This window comes from Lathyrus oleraceus, chromosome 1 (genome assembly GCF_024323335.1).
Source record: "Lathyrus oleraceus cultivar Zhongwan6 chromosome 1, CAAS_Psat_ZW6_1.0, whole genome shotgun sequence".
Taxonomy (NCBI): Eukaryota; Viridiplantae; Streptophyta; class Magnoliopsida; order Fabales; family Fabaceae; genus Lathyrus; species Lathyrus oleraceus.
In genome coordinates this window covers 132,936,509-132,943,423 of record NC_066579.1, presented here as the reverse complement: position 1 = coordinate 132,943,423, position 6,915 = coordinate 132,936,509, and the positions used below count along the sequence as shown (strand labels likewise).

The 6,915-nt window shown below is 40.4% G+C and overlaps 1 pseudogene; it reads right to left on the bottom strand.

The window, feature by feature from the left end:
* Positions 1-304: 304 nt before the first annotated feature.
* Positions 305-404, bottom strand: LOC127116227 (uncharacterized; annotated as a pseudogene).
* Between the last annotated feature and the right edge of the window lie 6,511 nt (positions 405-6,915).

Sequence of the window (6,915 nt, the reverse complement as noted above, 5' to 3'; positions counted from 1 at the left end):
ATCGAAGCAAACAACTTCGAACTTAAACCTTCGCTGTTGCAGGCTGTGCAACAGAACCAATTCTCTGGAAATCCTACCGAGGATCCAAACCTTCATTTATCCGTATTTGTCCAATACGCTGATACTGTTAAAGCTAATGGTGTCACTTCAGAGGCAATTCGACTTCGTCTTTTTCCTTTCTCATTAAGAGATAGCGCTAGAAGATGGCTTCAATCTCTTCCTTCCAACTCAGTCACCACATGGAACGAGTTGAAGAAAGTTTTTCTTGCCCGATACTTTCCGCCAAGCAAAACAGCTATGTTAAGAGCCCAGATAAACGGATTTAAACAGAAAGACAACGAGTCTCTTTTCGAAGCATGGGAAAGATACAAAGATATGATGAGACTTTGCCCACACCATGGTTTGGAAGACTGGTTAGTAATTCACACATTTTATAATGGTCTCTTGTACAACACAAGGTTAACAATAGACGCCGCTGCAGGTGGTGCACTAATGAACAAACCTTATGCTGATGCTTACCAGCTTATCGAGAGCATGGCCCAAAACCACTATCAGTGGGGAACCGAACGAACAATGGTGGAAAAACCTCAAACGAAAACTGGCATGTACGAGATAAGCAACCTTGATCACGTTAATGAAAAAGTGGATGCTTTGGTCCAGAAAATTGAAAGTTTAAACGTATCACCTCCAGCCGCCGTGGTTGCTATAACTCAGAATTGCGAGGTCTGTGGAATCCAAGGTCACACTCCTACGGATTGTCAACTCTTGACAGGAATCCAAGCAGAGCAAGTAAACTATGCTCAAGGAAGCCCCTACTCGAATACCTATAACTCAAATTGGAAGAACCATCCAAACTTTTCATATAAGAGTAATAATGCTTTGTACGCACCTGGACAGTCTCCAAATCAAGCCCCAGCTATACCTTCGGGATATCAGAAACCGAACCCATCCATGCCTAACAATAACGCGCCTAGGAAATCCAACTTGGAAATCATGATGGAAAACTTTATAGCTTCCCAACAACAAACCAATAAAGATTTTTTAAACCAGAATGTACACACTAGCGAACAACTTAAACAACTAGCAAGCAAAGTAGATGCCTTGGCTACCCATAACAAAATGCTGGAAACACAAATATCACAAGTAGCTCAACAACAAGCACCTACTGCTGCCCCAACTGGTACATTCCCTGGACAGCCCCAACCTAACCCGAGAAGCCACGCTCATGCAATTATATTAAGAAGTGGAACGGAAGTGGAAGGACCGTCTGATCCAAGGATAGAAAACCAAAACCCTAAGAAATCAACTGAGGAAAGTGAACCTAAGGAAAAGGAAGAGAGTAATAAGGAAACCCTAGAAAAGAAGGAACCTTATGTACCTCCACCACCTTACAAACCACCTATCCCTTACCCTCAAAGGCTTGTTAAAACCAAAGATGCGGGCCAATTTAGAAAATTTGTTGATCTCCTTAAACAATTAAACGTTACAATTCCGTTCACCGAAGCTATTCCGCAGATGCCCTCCTATGCTAAATTCTTAAAAGAAATTCTTTCTAATAAGAGGAAACTTGAAGATAGCGAAACCGTTACACTCCCTGCCGAATGTAGCGCTATAATCCAAAACATGCCTCCTAAACTCAAGGATCCGGGTAGTTTCTCTATACCCTATCACATAGGAAAATTTGTCATCGACAAAGCCTTATGCGATTTAGGAGCCGGAATTAGCGTTATGCCTTTATCCATATGTAAGAAACTGGAAATGGGAGAATTAAGACCAACCAAAATGTCTGTGCAACTAGCAGATCGTTCCATAAAATATCCTGTAGGAATTCTTGAAAACGTTCCCGTACGCATAGGTCAATTCTACATTCCAACTGATTTTACAATTATGGACATTAGAGAAGATGATATTACACCCATTATACTGGGAAGACCGTTTTTAGCAATTGCCGGTGCAATCATAGACGTAAAACGAGGACGACTCACCTTCGAAGTAGGTGAAGAGAAAATTGAGTTCATTCTTTCCCAATTCTTGAAAGCACCTGCAATAGAAGATACATGTTACTTCATGGATATCATCGATGAATGCATAAAAGAAGCAGAGTTAGGAGAAGACAAATCATCAGACTATCCTCTAAAAGACAAATCTAACCAATGTTCAGCAATAACACCGGACCCCACGCAATGTCTTAACAAACCAACCCCTGACCTGAAAACACTCCCCAAAAATCTGAGATATGAATTCCTAGACTTAGAACTTGAACGACCTGTGATAGTTAATGCAGACCTAGGAAGACTCGAAACAGAAAAACTCCTACATATCTTAAGAAAGTATCCAACCGCACTAGGTTACCACATCACTGATCTTAAAGGAATAAGTCCTTCTATTTGTATGCACCGCATCATGTTAGAAGAAGACTGTAAAACCTCTAGGGAACACCAGAGGAGACTAAATCCGATCCTGAGTGAGGTAGTAAAGAAGGAAATAACCAAGTTATTAGAAGCAGGTATTATATATCCTATATCTGATAGAAAATGGGTTAGTCCTGTACACGTAGTACCAAAGAAAGGAGGCATAACCGTTATTGAAAACGAAAAAGGGGAAACTATAACTAAACGAATCGAATCAGGATGGAGAATGTGCATTGACTATAGGAAACTAAACAAAGCAACCCGAAAAGATCATTTCCCTTTACCATTCATTGACCAGATGTTAGAACGATTAGCAAAACATTCACATTTCTGTTATCTAGACGGTTATTCAGGCTTCTTCCAAATACCAATTCACCCTGATGACCAAGAAAAGACAACGTTCACATGCCCTTTTGGTACCTTCGCTTATAGACGAATGCCGTTTGGCCTGTGTAATGCTCCTGCAACCTTTCAAAGATGCATGATGGCAATTTTCGCCGACTTTCTCGAAAATATCATGGAAGTATTTATGGATGACTTTTCCGTATACGGACAAAGTTTTGAAGAATGCCTTGAAAACCTAGAAAGAGTTCTTGAGCGATGTGTGAAAGTAAACTTAGTACTTAACTGGGAGAAGTGCCATTTTATGGTGCAAGAAGGAATTGTTTTAGGACACATCATCTCGAACAGAGGAATTGAAGTAGACAAAGCCAAAATAGAGGTAATCGAAAACCTTCAACCCCCGAAAACTGTGAGAGAAGTACGAAGCTTCTTAGGACACGCCGGTTTTTACCGACGATTCATCAAAGACTTCTCTAAGATAACTAAACCTTTAACCGGACTATTGATGAAAGATGCTGATTTCATATTCGACGATAACTGTTTAAAAGCATTTCAAGCGCTTAAGCAAGCATTGATCTCCGCACCCATAATGCAGACACCCGACTGGAATGAACCATTCGAAATAATGTGCGATGCCAGCGATTATGCTGTAGGTGCTGTTTTAGGACAACGAAAGGATAAAAAGCTTCACGTTATATATTACGCAAGCAGAACCCTGGATGAAGCGCAAATGAATTACGCCACTACCGAGAAAGAACTCCTAGCAGTTGTATTTGCGCTAGATAAATTTCGTTCTTACTTGGTCGGAGCCAAAATAATAGTTTACACTGATCACGCTGCTATCAAGTACCTTTTAACAAAAAAGGATGCTAAACCTAGACTCCTAAGATGGATCTTGTTGCTACAAGAATTCGATTTAGAAATCAAAGACAAGAAAGGAACTGAAAACGTAGTAGCAGACCACCTCTCTAGACTTGAGAACCTTGAACCGGAAAGAACCTCAATTAACGATGATTTCTCGTACGATAAACTTATAGCTACTTTGGAAGAGAACAACTCCGACATGCAAGTAGAAACCACCTTAGCTATATCTGTCACACCATGGTACGCTGATCTCGTCAATTATTTAGCCGCCGGAATAATTCCGCCCACTTTATCCTACCAGCAGAAGAAACGATTCTTTTACGACATAAAACACTATTACTGGGACGATCCCTTACTTTTCAAAAGGGGCCCCGATGGTATTTTCCGTCGATGTATACCCGAAGAAGAGGTAGAAAATATAATCCAACACTGCCACTCCGCTCCTTATGGTGGACACACAAGTACATCCAAGACCTGCTCTAAAATCCTACAAGCAGGCTTTTATTGGCCAACTATATGGAAGGACGTACATGCGGCTATTAAGGAATGTGACAGATGTCAACGCACAGGAAACATATCTAGACATGACGAGATGCCACAAAAAGGTATTTTGGAAGTAGAGATCTTCGACGTGTGGGGAATAGACTTCATGGGACCTTTTTCCATCCTCTTTCGGTAACAAATACATACTCGTGGCAGTTGACTACGTATCAAAATGGATCGAAGCTATAGCTTCTCCAACAAATGACACCCGAGTAGTAACTAGACTCTTTAAGAATATAATATTTCCGAGATTTGGAATCCCAAGAATAGTAGTCAGTGATGGTGGATCGCACTTTATATCCAAGGTACTCGAAAAATTATTATTTAAATATGGCGTGAGACATAGGATAGCGACACCTTACCACCCTCAAACCAGTGGACAAGTGGAAGTATCTAACAGAGAAATCAAGCAAATACTAGAAAAAACAGTCGCCACTTCAAGGAAAGATTGGTCATTGAAATTACCAGAAGCTTTGTGGGCATACCGAACTGCTTATAAAACCCCCATAGGGACGACCCCATTCAAGCTCATATATGGAAAATCCTGCCACCTCCCGGTAGAGTTAGAACATAAGGCCTATTGGGTTATTAGAAACCTGAATCTAAACTATAAAGCCGCCGGTGAAAAGAGAATCCTTGACATAAACGAATTAGAGGAACTCAGAAGAGACGCCTATGAAAATGCCAGAATGTACAAAGAAAGAACAAAACAATGGCATGACAAGCGTATATCAAGGAAAATCTTCAAGCAAGGCGACGCAGTCCTTTTATTTAACTCTAGACTAAAGTTATTCCCGGGAAAACTACGATCCAGATGGTCAGGACCTTTTCATATCACTAACATCTTTCCCAGTGGAGCGATAGAAATTAAAGGCAAATCCACAGAACCGTTCACCGTAAACGGGCAACGTCTAAAACACTATCACTATGCGGAAACCAATGGAGATTCGCAAATCCTACACTTAGACGAAACGCCTCCAGGATTAATAGATTATATTTAACAGTTTCTTTGTCGAGCTTGCGACATTTAAACAAAGCGCTTAGTGGGAGACAACCCACGATTATTTTATTATTTCCTTTTATTATTATTATTATCTTCCTATTTCTTCCTTAATTATTCTTTTAATTTATGTTTAGTATTCATTCCTAATTCATTTTAATTTAATAATAACTTTTCTTTCTTCTTTCGGCATTTGGCCAAATCCTGACTAAACTCATGTTTTCTTTTCTCTAGCTAACACTAACCAGATGGGACATATTGATCGTATGGGTATCAAATTCAGAGGAATGGCTCAGAAACAAAAGTTTGAAGAACTAGCCACTAGAGAGATGCTACCTAGTTTATATGCTGATGATTGGGCTATGACTGCCCTTGGACCGAGACAAAGTGTCCTGTATTTGCTGAATCAGATAGGATGGGAGACATCCCCTATCCTGAGACATTTCACCACCTACCGGAGACTCACACTAGAATTCCTTAGCTCATTAATCTATCTACCCAGCCATGGAAAAGGAATTAGCAGAGGTTTTATCCAGTTCAGAATGTTCAACATGGAGTACCAATTTAATATTAGAGACTTTACCAACCTTTTGGGTTTTCCTACCTCCTTTGACACATTCACAGTAAGCCAGGAAGAACTTTTTGAATATAGAGAACTTGAACACTTTTGGGGTAAGTTGACTGGAAATGACGAGCCCGAGGAACATGAGTTTCTCTCTGGAAACATACACAACCCGGCCTTTCGCTATTTCCATAAGATCCTGACCCACACTTTATTTGGGAAGAAGCCAAATAGTACTTCAGTTTCACGTGATGAACTCTTCATCATATTTTGTGCTTCCCAGAACCGTCCAGTAAACGGTGCCACTTTTATGTTAGCTAATATGGACCACCTTATCCAGGACGAGCGAGCACCAATCCGAATAGGCGGTTTGATAACTATGATAGGTAATGCTATTGGATTACGTCAGCCTATGCTTGACCTAAGCCCTTTTTGTGGCATTACTACTATGAGTATACCCTTCCTCTTCAACACTATGTTTATAGCAAACCTAGGGTCTGACGAGTTTGAGCTTATTATTGATAACCAAGTTCTTTGCCTTTTCACCATGCCCGATCCTAGGACTAGTGTTCATAACCGCAGTAACTGGCTCTACAACCTGAACGAAACCCCCTCTCCGGCTAGATCCACTGAATCCATCCAGGACTATGAGATTTGTGATGACTATGAGACTTATGATGACCAGATCCCTCATGCTGAATCTGACCCTCAGACACCATCTGGCTATTATGATATTGACCCTCCTCCTCAGCCTGTTCAGACCGAAGAATCAGCAGTATCCGACCTCTGGCATCATATGCCCGGAACTGATTATAACACCGCCATTGAAGCTTTGATGTCAGAACAAGGCGCCCTCAGAGAAGAATTTACTGACATGAGACACGAAGTTCTAGGATACATGAGCAGTATGACAGATCAGTTTCACGAGTTGCTACATCGTGTTAACTCTTTTGCTCCTCCGGCCAGAGATCGTGCAGATGGATAGTATTTATTTGTTTTTCTTAGTTATTTAGTTTTAAGCTAGATTATTCATTAATGTTATTTGAATTCATGTTCGCATTTGTTTCCGTTTCGCATTTCTTTTGTTCTTCTTTCCAATATTACATTATGATCATTTTATGGAAGTTATTTATTTAATTTTATCATGCAATAGCTATTATGTTCTCTACTGTTGCTACCTATGACTTATTATT